Source organism: Apium graveolens, chromosome 6, assembly GCF_009905375.1.
Source record: "Apium graveolens cultivar Ventura chromosome 6, ASM990537v1, whole genome shotgun sequence".
Classification (NCBI taxonomy): Eukaryota; Viridiplantae; Streptophyta; class Magnoliopsida; order Apiales; family Apiaceae; genus Apium; species Apium graveolens.
This window is the reverse complement of record NC_133652.1, coordinates 289,361,728-289,374,727: the sequence shown is the minus strand read 5'-3', so window position 1 is coordinate 289,374,727 and position 13,000 is coordinate 289,361,728. Positions and strand designations below refer to the sequence as shown.

The 13,000-nt window shown below is 34.6% G+C and overlaps 1 non-coding gene across 1 annotated transcript; it reads right to left on the bottom strand.

Moving 5' to 3' along the window:
• Positions 1 to 8,818: 8,818 nt before the first annotated feature.
• Positions 8,819 to 8,925, bottom strand: LOC141670269 (small nucleolar RNA R71). The gene has a single exon (XR_012554507.1). It is a non-coding gene; the product is annotated as a small nucleolar RNA R71 (small nucleolar RNA).
• Positions 8,926 to 13,000: the final 4,075 nt, after the last annotated feature.

The window sequence follows — 13,000 nt, the reverse complement described above, 5'->3', positions numbered from 1 at the left end:
CTGGCACTGTATTACATCTTGTATTTACAATTGCTTTGTATTTAGAATTGATAAAATATTTATTAATTTAAAGAAATTATTTATTTATCAATTATTGTACATGATTTATTTATTGATAAATAAATATTCATTATTTTATGAATAAATAGCAAATTTCAACTCTAAACCCAATATTTTACATCATATGATTACCACTTTACAATTTTCGAGGTAATATTGATAAGGAAAATTAAGGTACTAAAATAAATCTATAATTTTATTATTGTGACAATTGAAAGCTAACTAAAAATTTAACACTTTTATATTTAACAAAACATGTTTGGTAAATTTATAACATCTCGACATTTCAAAATATTAATTCAAAATCAAACTAATAAATAGAAATTAAGATAATTCAAATTCTAAGGCCTAATGATGAAGTTTCCAAACCCAAGATATTAAAAAGTCACTGTAGAAATAAAAGTAAAGATATTGAGGCGGAGCTTGCACACTAGTACACTAGTTCAATAACAAAAGTTCAAAAAGAAATAAATAAAGATCCATCACCCTACATAGTGACCGGATTCTATGAACTCATATACTACTAAAACTAGGAGTTTCTAAAAGTCTTTTATATTTTTAATATCACAATGTCAATTATCTAAATCAATAAAATATTTTTGATACAACAACATGATCCAATAAAATGAACAAATTTTTTTAAAAAATGATCAACGAAAATCACGTACTTTGATTTCGGTGTTGTAACGAGAAACTCAAAATATAATACTCCCTTCGTCCCTTTTTAGTTGTCACTTTTTGTTGTCACATTTAACTTTGACCTAGTCAAATTGACTAAAGTTTGACCGAAGTTTATTAATAATTTAAAATTGAACAAAATAAAAAAATTATATCACCGGAAAGTAGATTCAATCTATGTTAATATATAATTTTTAGTTTTTTCAAGTAATATAAGGGTAATGTTTAATTTACGCTAAAAAATTGGTCAATTTGACTTTTATAAAAGAAAATGTGACAACTAAAAAGGGACAGAGGGACTAACATCTTAAATATTAGCTTAGGAATATTAAACACTAAAAACACCGAATCTTATCCATACACCTGCATACTGTCACTATTATAGTAAATAAGCATTAAAATATTATAAGTAAATAATGGTTGTCAATATAGAAGATTCGCGTAAGAGCAAGTTCTAGCGTTCATACAAACTTAAAAGCAGTAGAAGATTAGCTTTGTAAGAAAAAAGTATATTCAACATTCTATATAATTTATAAATTTATTGAGCCATTTTTAACTGATGTAAGTTTATGATTTTTCTTTATTTATTTAGAACATACTAATGTGAATCTAAATTTCTGACTATTCTTTATTTAATTTAGGATGCAAATTAATGTGAATTGTAGGTGTAATTTGTCTCATATTTTCATTCAGTCATCTTTCCTATGGTCAAACATCCTTTTGTTGAGATTTTTAGTTGCTGATCTCCTGAAATGATAATAGAAAATCAATCGTATTATGAATTCGCAAAGCAAAAGATATCTTAATTTCTTTGAGCTGAATAAATTGATTATAAATGATAAAGAGTATAAGATCGTGTTTGGGCCTTCCTCTACTATCTTATGGTTTTAGAGCGACTGGTTATTTATTATGATATCAAGAGTTATGATTCGATCCAGGATAGGTTGATGATGAGTTATATCGGGTTAGGTTCCATATATTGGGTTTAAAATATGTGTTATTATTATTATTTTTTCTTGTCTTCTTCTAATTCAAATCAGTTATTTTTTTTTCTTGGATATTTTAAATTTTAATCATAATTATTGTTTTTCTTCAATTTGGTTGGATTTCTCGACGGTACTTGATTTCGGTTGAAATTGTTTTTTTCCTACTGATTTTTGTTGGGACTCTAATATACACCGTCGATCTCGCTTTGATGATATTGTCTCCTTGATAATATTATTTTTTCTCTTTTTTCCCCCTCATCTTCATTTCATTTTCTCGTGTTGATGATGGGGGTAACCCTAGGCACATTTGTATACTTCTCCGCCTTCTATTTTATTTTAGCAGGTGTTGTAGGCACATTGGTTCTTCACGGGAATTGTATAGGTTATTTGGTGGTCTAGGCACATTGGTTTATTATATATGGTTGTCTAGGCACATTGGCCCTACGAGAGATTATTTAGTTTATTTGGTGCTAAAGGCACATTGGGCCTTTGAGGGGATTGATTTAGTTTATTTGGTGTTCTAGGCACATTGGTTTAGTTTATCTAGTGCTCTAGGCACACTAGCCCTTCACGGGATTTGATTCAATTTGGATATAACTTAAATTGAGATACAATTTTTATTTGGTTGAGGATTAGATACAATTTGGTGACTTGGATTCAATTATCTGGAGTTTGTATTTGGTTGATTATGGAGTTTGGTTTTGGATTTGGATTCAATTTCATATGCAGTTTTAATATTGTTTTCGATGGTTGCAGATTTGTTGCTTTGGTGATTTGATTGCTTTGTCTTATTTTGGATGAAGTTTTAGTATTTTTTTCAGTGGTTGCAGATTTATTGCTTTGGTGATTTGATCATTTTAATTTCTCTTGGGTTGTTGCGCCTGTGGACGATTTCTCTTTTGTTGCTGCGTTCTTTTTTGTTTTTGCGTGTTTGGATTCATTTGGAAGTTTTTTGTTTGTTTGGATTCGTAACTCTTTTTTTGGATTTGTTTGAATGCTCTTGAATCTGGTGTTGCATCTTTGGATTTGTTTGGTTACGTGGCTCCGTCACTTGGTTTGGAAACTCCCGATTCAATATCGTGAGTTTGGGTATGGGGTGTTAACATATATAATGATATTGGATTATTAGATAGTTTCATTATTATAATAATTTCCTTATTAGAATATTTTCCTTATTTATGTTAGGTTGTTGGGTATATAAGCCTCTCTTCTATTATAATTGAGAACAAGTATTATTATAATAAAATCATTATTATGTATAGTTTAACATTGTATCAAAGCTCAGTTTAGGGAGGAACTCGTGTCCGTGTCCTCCCACCCCCATTTATTTAATTTTTTTTTTGATATTTATATTGGTATTAGTTGTATATGTTGTTGTCGATCATATCGAAAAGTATCGTACGATTTGGGGGGAGTGTTAAAGAGTATAAGATCATGCTCGAGCCTTCCTCTACTACCTTTAGGTTTTAAAGCGACTAGTTACTTAACAATAACATTAATTACGAAGTATTTCTGATGTTCATAGAAGTTGTTAGGGGAGATGCAATATTTTCCAGGGAATCAGTAAATTCTTGATTTTGGACTTAGAAAAGGTTGATCCTTTTGGAAGCATTAGGAATCATAAATTTGAGAATATTATTGGAAATAAATTATAAGTATGCATTCTATAGGTAATATCACTACAATTAAGAAAACTATTGTTGATGAAATAAATATGGAATCATTTAGCAATATGTTTGATACGCCAACTTGTCAGACTAGTCTTTATTGTTTAACTATTGTATAGGCAAAATTTTATTTAACAGAAGTGGAGAATCAGAAAAGAGGACAGAATCAGGGCCAAGAGTTTTGACCTGTAAAATTAAACTCGCGTCATGGGAAAAATCTAGATCGTGGAGAGTGAGTGAAGAAAGTCAGAAAAATTAGTAACACCACAAATCTACTAGTCCAGCTTCATTTTCAAATTACTACTATGTTGGAGACTGAAGTATTTACCATTTGAAACTATTTTTATGTTGCCACTGTACATGTTATTGGCAGGGCATGCGATTGTAACTTCATTTAATATAGTGTTTAGTTGATGACTTTTTCTCAAATATTTGAGGTTTAGATTTATTAAGTTTAAAATTCATTATACCCCGGGGATGATTTTACTGAACTTGAGACGAATCTATGGTAAGATAATTTAGGTCATTCATAAGTTTGAAGACATTTTGCTTTGTGTTTGTCATAATGTGTTTGAAATCTATTAATCTGTAGATTTTAAGAATATAATATGTGTATTGCTTTATCATATTATTTGGAGCAGTTTTTAGTAGAATACAGAATTTGGACTGCAAAATTTTTGCACATGCATTATTATATTTGCTGGAATATATGCTGAGGTTTTTAACAGTTTTTGGTCTGTAGAATTTACAGACTTTTGCTTCATACCTGAATAGAAATTTATCAGATTTTTGATTGCTCAATTTGCAAATTATTGCATCAGTTATTTCTACCAAATCTAACAGTTTTTTTATTTGCAGAATCTAGAATTTTTTTCAGGTTGATCTGTAGGTTTTTTCTGGTTATGAAATATGGGCATTTAAAGTTTACTTTCTGAATATCTATTGTGCAAGACATGCATGTACTTAACAAGACTAAGTCATTTTGATAACCCTAAGGATAAGTTGTATGATAATTCAATTGTATTCTATACACTATTTAAAAAAACTTCAATAGACATCGGCCAGAAACCAATGTTAAACATTTCCCGACCGATGTCTATGCGGGTGTAGGAAAGATACCCCCATATGACATCGGTTGTGAACTAATGTCTGGGACCATCTTTAACATAAGCTCCAGATTACAGTCTGATTTATATTCTTTGTTTTTTTTTAAAAATTGCATTACAATCTTTTCCAAATAGCTTTTATATGATCTAGGGTATGAACTTTAACAATTAATTTACAAAGTATAAATCAGTATTTACATCGTTTTAGAAAGAAAACTGATATCAAAGTTGACTTCTGACATCGGTTTTGGATATGAAACAGATGTCAAAGTTACCTTTTTACATCATATGTAAAAGAAAACCGATGTTAGAGGCTTGATTAGACATTGGTTCGTTAAATAAATCTGATATGTTTAGCATCTTCAACATTAGTTGTAAACAAGTTGTATATATCAACTGATCTTTATGCCTTATACGCTTACATACACATTTAATTTATAAACACCCAAAAATTCCAAAATTTGGACAAACAAAATAGAAAGACAAGACCAAAAAATCAAAATCACATAATTTGATAATCATTAATAACCCGGTCTACCTCCTACAACAATGAAACCAACAAAAAATTATAGAGTCAATCAAAATACCATCATGTACAAAAGCAACATCAAAATTCTAAAGTCTACTGCAATTAAAATACCGATCCTACAGAACATCCCTGAACATCTCTTAAGGCACTACGCCATAAGTGCACAAAGGCAACGGTTTTAGCTAGCATTGCACGAAAAGCATTGGATTTTCTATAAAATTTTCTGTTTATTACAACATAGTGGAGATAGCGTTGCAGTACATTGAAGCTACCGTAGCTAATAACTGTTAGTGTTTCGCAGCATGCAACAGTAGAGGTCATAGCGTTGCATTAGAAATTTTATTTATTTAATAAATATTGACATGGCATGCTGACGTCAGCATGCTGACGTGACATGTTGACATGGAATCAGTGGGTCCCATATATGGGACCCAAAATGATGACGTGACGTGCTGACATGGCATAAGTAGAGCCCACGTGCTGAGGTGACACTTTATGCATTGCATTTGCTTTCTGGTGTTGCAGTAGGTTATTTAGTGTTGTCTTAGCTATTGTACTATTTTTAAAAATTATTTGTTATATTCATGTTCTAATTTTTTTAAAATCATTTTTAATTGGTATTTCACAAGGCGCGCCCTGTAAAGAAAAAAGAACCTCTAGGATCTTGTTATCCCGTAAAATATGTTGAAGGTATCATTCTGTAGTCTTTTGAGTTATCCTCGTAGGGAAATGATCGAAAAGATCCAGTGTATGCTTTAGAAGCCCTGTCTCCGTATTCGGAGGGTTGTCCTCGACGGGAGACTCTAGGGTTATCTCATACTTTGAACTTCTACGCTTGGGATCACTTGTCCTGTAATCTGGTGGGTTATCCTCATTGGGGGGAAATGATGTGCTTTGGTATCTGCGATAAGTAATGGCTATACGTACGATTACGATCGACGAAAGTAGAAGTAGTGGATGGGGGATATCAATTGGCTGGGGAGTTTCTTTGTCCGTGAATTCTCGACATTATAACCGAGCCATGGGCCTTTATGACTACGCCGCATAATCGGGCACTCCTGAAGAAAATTAATATTGGAGTTACAATAGGATGTTGGTTCGACAATTCCAATTGGGTTGCGGAATGAGAAACCAAGTCCATCTAGGTTTCTTGTATCCTAAGAACTATATTCGACTTAATCCTCTATAAAAGGAGGTACGTGCGTATGTTGTGAGTCCACATGTTTGAAAGCTCTGAGAAGGAAAACATAAACCCTATCAATCTTAACCATTTCTTAAGCACAAATGAACGCACTTTGGTGATTTCTCCAACTACCGACCACCGCTGCATATCTTGATTCTGGTCGCGAACCTCAAATCTTTGCTTACCAAATTCCTCCATTAATAGATGCTCTAAGGGTGATTATCATCAAAAAAAAAAAAAATTTCTTGTTGGGCTCGTTAGCAGGACGATCAGAAGTAGTATGAAATGCAGGAAGTACATATCCAATACATAATAAAAGACAGAATAATAGTGAAACTGGTGAACTTTTGCTTAACCAAAAGAAATGCAAATCCAGTAATAAACGCCAATTGAGTAGTTTTTATAAGTGGAGTGATCGATATAGGAAGACGAGATATGCCATAGGAATATAAATAATTAGCAGCCCCGGTGAGAATGCGAATAACAGCACATGGAACTACAATAATGGGTCTAATCGACATTAGTTTAGTCCTAAGAATGTCCTTACTTCGACGATACAGATAAGAGATTATGATTGAGATGAAGAGAAAAGGCAAGTAAGATATTTCTAGAGAGCTTGACACCCAAACTCGCATCCCCCTAGAGGCCAAACATAATTTAATCCAAACACAATCTAAGTTTTCTACACAACAGTAACGAATAGCTTGCCTATTAAATCTTCAAGATTAATTTCACCTTTACCTATAAATAAAGCTGCAACATTTTTCTTATAAAAATTTCAAATTTCTGAAGCCGTTTGCATACTTATTTAAACAAATTTTTTTTATAGTAATTGTATACTCTTTACAGAATCATATATACTAATAAGAGATATACTTGACATTATCTTAAAGTTTTTTTTCTTTTTTTTTCCGTAAATCATTATCTTAAAGTTACCATATTACATTCTATTACTATATTTATTATATTATTTATCTTCATTTTTATACAAAGTAAGTATTAAAAGGAATTTATGTTAATTTTTGGTAATTATGGATGTTGGCACCACCAAAATAGCAATATACGTTAGAATAAAGCCTTAATGACCTTTCGGCCTTTAAGTATGGGCTGTTATACCTATTATTCCCAAATATATCCTAAATTTATGAAGTCATACTTTTTTACACCTGTGGTATTAGTTTTCCTACCTTTTTACCCTTTTCAACATTAAAAATACATATCCTAGTATACATTTACTATAGATTTCAATAGTTAATATGTTTTGATATCTTAGTGTACGACAAATGTATAATATCCTAGTATTGGTTGTGCTTATTCGTCTTATGAGCGTCGCGAACTTATAAGATAGCGTGTTAATCTCTATTGAAGTGAAAGTGAATATAGGGGTTTAGAATATTCCATGCTAGCTTAGTTTCATGTATTTGATAAGCATGATTCGTAGGTAATTTTAACTATGTTACTAGCCCTATGTAATCACGATAGATAACTTGTTCATTATACCGTTATGTTGTCAAATTCTATAGACATATAGGGTCTCAATATAATTGGTGTCTATTCAGCTTCTATATCTTTTGTGGATGTCTGGTAGTAGGTTATTTGTACAACGAAAGTTGGCGCTTACTAGTTTCGTGTTGTCTGATTAGTGTCATCACCATTACATGCTAAGGATACGAACAAAAATGCTATTAAATAAAGTAGTAATGAAGTTAGAATCTGATGTTTGTGTTATATAAGTAAATCACCCTTTTAATCTTTTAGTTAATTGTATGTTAGTTAATAATCTTAGTTATAAACAATCTAAAATTGTTATCATCTTATCATTGAATAATTACCATACCATCATTGCATAAGTACATTAATTAAATTTACCTAAACCAGTCTCTGTGGGAATGACCCAGAATTAATTCTATATTACTTGTGATAGTGTATATTTGTGTGAATATTAGCGCGGGTTTTCGTCCTAACAAGTTTTTGGCGCCACTGCCGGGGACTCGGTGTTAATTTTTAGTTTATGTGCTTGACATTAGCGATCGTTAAAGTTCACTGACTCAGATATTTTACTTACTTGTTTACTTGTTGCTTTTCAGGTACTTTAGAGAACGTTTATGCTAACACATTCTCGATCTCGAAAGAGAACGCTGGATAAAGAGGAGGAAGAAGTTTTAGTAGAGGAAGAAGTTCTTGCTAAGGAGGAGAAATTTGAAGAAGAAGCTCTTGTTGCAATGGGTGAACCAGTAGCAAATACAAAGGCTTTGATGGACTACTCTCAGCCGAAAATCATTGATATTCAGTTTAGCATTGTTAGACCATCCATCATGGCTAACACTTTTGAAATCAAGGCTAGCATGATTCGGATGGTGCAGAACTCGGTTCAGTTTGGGGGTTCTCCAACGGAAGATCCCAACATGCATATCAGAGATTTCATCGAGATCTACGATACTTTCAAAATCAATGTCACTGAAGATACTATTAAGTTGAGGCTATTCCCATTCTCTATGAGGGATAAAGCTAAGTGTTGGATATATTCTCTACCACCAGGCTCAATCACCAAGTGGGAAGATCTTGCTCAGAAGTTTCTCACTAAATTCTTCCCTATGGCGAAGACAGCTGCAATCAGGAATGCTTTTACTCAATTTGCGCAGCAATCGGGAGAATCTTTGTGTGAAGCTTGGGATCATCATAAGGAGATGCTTAGGAAGTGTCCTCATCATGGGATGTCTGACTGGATAATTATTCACTGCTTTTATAATGGATTGGGTGCAACTTATGGACCCATGCTTGATGTAGCATCAGGTAGAGCCTTGTGCGCTAAGAGCTACGATGAAGATTATGATTTGATTAAACTGATGGCTACTAATGAATATCAGAATCCTTCTCAGAGACTAACTCAAGGCAAAGTAGCGGGAATTCTCGAGGTAGATGCTGCTACTTCTATAGCTGCTCAGCTTATAGCTTTGACGATGAAGGTGGATTCTTTGGCTAATTATGAAGTTAATCAGATCACTAGTGTCTTTGAGCTTTATACTGGTGCGCATGAGACAGTGCAGTGTGCTATTTCTAGCGAATCAGCTCACTTCGCGAGCAACTTTTAGAGGTCACAGCAACCAGTCCTAGCCACCTATCATCCCAACAACTGCAATCATCATAACTTCAGCTGGAACAACACTAAGAATGTGGTGCAGCATCCTTATCAGCTGTATGCCGCAAAGCAATACTACCCTCTTGGTTATCAACAACCGCAGTACGCACCAAGACAACAACTCCAACTGCAACAATCTAATGAAAAATCTGAATTAGAGGAGTTTAGGATCATGTGCAAGAGCCAAGCGGTTTCTATCAAGACCTTTGAAAATGAAATTGGGCAGATTGCCAATGCCTTGCTGAATCGACAACCTGGTACACTCCCTAGTGACACTAAAGTGATAGGAAAGAAAGAAGCAAAAGAGCAGGTTAAGGCAATTATATTGAAGTCTGGGAAGGTTGTAAGCCAAGAAAAAGCTCAAGTTCAAGAATCTAAAGATGTGGCTGAAGAAGAAGTGCAGAAGGAAGCAGAAGTGGAACCAAGGAAGTAAAATGTGGAACACACTCCTCCCGAGGGTAATACATGGGAGAAACAGATCTATCCTCCACCACCTTTTCCTAAGAATCTGCAGAAGCAAAAGTTGGATAAGCAGTTTACGAAGTTTCTTGAGGTGTTCAAGAAACTTCATATCAACATACCTTTCCCTGAAGCTCTTGAATAGATGCCTAGCTATGTCAAGTTTATGAAAGATATTCTTTTTCAAAAAGTGAAGCTCAATGAAATAGAGACCGTTGCTCTCACGGAGGAATTCATTGCTGTGATGGAACAAAAGTTGCCTCCGAAGCTTAAAGATCCTAGAAGCCTCACTATTTCTTGCACCATTGGAAAAGTGTCATTCGACAACTGCTTATGTGACTTGGGAGCTAGCATCAATTTGATGCCTTTTTCTATCTTCAAGAAGTTGGACTTACCTGATCCAAAGCCTACGTATATGACCTTACAGTTGGCCGAACGTTCTACGAGGCATTGTGGATGATGTCTTGGTCAAGATGGACGAACTCATCTTTCCTGTATATTTTGTAATTCTTGATTTCGAGGAGGATAAGAAGATTCCCATAATCTTGGGAAGACCATTCTTGGCTACGGGCCGAACCTTGATTGATGTGCGAAAGGGTGAGCTCACTATGTGAGTACTGGATCATGATGTGACTTTTAATGTGTTTAATGTCATGAAATTCCCCACTGATAATAAGGAGTGCATAAAAGTGGAGTTGGTCGATTATGTGGTTACTTCAGAACTTGATCAAATGCTAAGTCTAATGCCTTAGAGAAAGCCTTGTTGGGAAATTCAGATAGTGAAGGTGACAAAGGTGATGAGCAGTTGCTATATTTGAATGCTTCTCATTGGAAGCGAATGATGGATATGCCATTTAAATCTCTTAGATTGGAAGAGTTGAAAAATTCTCCAAAGTGCCTCAAGTCATCTATTGATTAATCTCCTACACTCGGGTTTAAACCATTGCCTGAACACTTGAGGTATGCATTTTTAGGTGATGCATCTACTTTGCATGTTATTATTGCATCTGACCTTTCAGGTAGTGATGATGATAAGTTCTTGAGGATTCTGAGAGAGTTCAAATCGGTAATTCGATGGACTAATCAGATATCAAGGGAATCATCCCTTCTTATTGCATGCATAAAGTTCTGCTAGAGGAAGGTAGCAAGCCAACTGTTGAGCAACAAAGAAAGCTTAATCCGATCATGAAAGAAGTTATAAAGAAGGAAATTCTCAAGTGGCTAGATGTAGGGATCATCTATCATATTTCTGACAATCCTTGGGTGAGTCCAGTTAAATGTGTGTCGAAGAAAGGAGGCGTCAAAGTTGTTGCTAATGAGAAGAATGAGCTCATTCCTACTCAAACAGTCATAGGGTGGAGAGTTTACATGGATTACAGGAAGCTGAATAAAGCTACGAGGAAGGATCACTTCCCTGTTTCGTTTATTCATCAGATGTTTGACAAGTTGGCTAGGCATGAGTACTATTGTCTTCTGGATGGCTATTCGGATTATAATCAAATTTGTATCGCTCAAGAGGATCAAGAAAAGACTACCTTTACTTGTCTATGTGGTACTTTTGCTTTAAGAAGAGTTTCTTTGGGTTGTGTGGTGCACCTGCCACATTTCAGAGATGCATAATGGCTATCTTCTATGACATGATTGGTGAGAATGTGGAGGTATTTAAGGACGATTCCTCTGGGTTCTGTGATTCTTTTGATGAGTGCTTGCAAAATCTTGGCACCATTCTTAAAAGGTGTGTTGAGACCAATCTGGTTCTCAACCGGGAGAAATGTCACTTTATGGTGTAACAGGGCATCATTCTTAGGCACAAGGTCTCTAGTATAGGTCTTGAGGTGGATAAAGTCAAGGTGAGGGTCATTGAAAACCTTCCTCTACCAATTTCAGTTAAGGGAGTCCGCAACTTTCTTGGCCGTGCGAGTTTCTATCGGCGTTTCATCAAGGACTTCTCTAAAATCTCTAAACCCTTGTACAATCTTTTAGAGAAAGATGTCCCTTTTAAGTTTGATGACGAGTGCCTAGCTGCTTTTGAGAGCTTAAAAAAAGTTTGATCACGGCACTTGTCATTGCACCTCTAAAACAAGATTTGTGTTGATGCATAATTGATCACGAGCGTGCTCTTTAATACTCGAGTTATTAAGTTCATAGGGGACTTTGTGCCTAGTGACCTAAGGCTTTTATAGTCTTGGATCCACTAACCTAACGCTCGCTACATGGGTATTATTGCATAAGTCTTTTGTGGACCTCATTCATTGTACAATCAAATAAGCATATTTGTGATTGTTTAGGTGTTATGAATAAAAGCATGAATCCATGTAATAACTCTGATATAAGAATTGAAGTATTGTGATTCATTTTGAGTTTAGCGTTTATTCTATTTATAACCATGTGATTGCCTTGATGAGTAGTGAGTCATAATTATTGATCTAGTTGCGATAGTATATCTTTTAAGCATCTGCAAACATGCACGTTTCTGGCTTGTAAGTTGATTTGTGGGATTTGAATTGATCTTTGTGTGAATAACTGCTCATTGGTTGGTTTAGTTAATCTGAGGGGATCATTGCATTCATGTAGTTGCATTCATGCATTTTTATTTCTTGTTATTTGAGTCTGTTTATGCTTGAGGACAAGCATCGGTTCAAGTTTGGGGGTGTGTTAAGTGGCATTTATGTCCACTTAGAATGCTCTATAAAGGCTTGAATTGGTGTTTTGTACTCAAGTTGTTTGTGTTTTTGATGCCTTTTTGTAGTGTTTTGCATTTAAGGCATAAATAAGGGATCAAGGAGATTTAAAATTTCTTTGGTGCTAAATTGTTGTTAGGAAGGTGTCCTGGGAGGTTGCTCCTATAATGTCATCAAGGATCAGCAAATAAAAGAAAGCAAATTAGTTTTTCCAGAATGCCAACGTGCTCTCGCTATGCTAGCGTACGACCGTGCCAGAGAAGCAGAAGGATAGCGCGCCCGCGCTGATGAAGCGCGCGCCCGCGCCGAGTCGAAAGCTCAGAATCCTGTTTAAGTACAAGAGTGATTTTCTGGACTTCTCTTCTGATTGGGCTGCTATATATAGGCAACTTAAAGACATTTTTCGTAACAGAGCTTAAGGAGGAGACAACTAGAAGACCTCGGAGCATAAACACCACCAAGGCGAAGAGGATCTAGTTTATTCTTATGATTTTTTGTTTTAAGTTCTAATC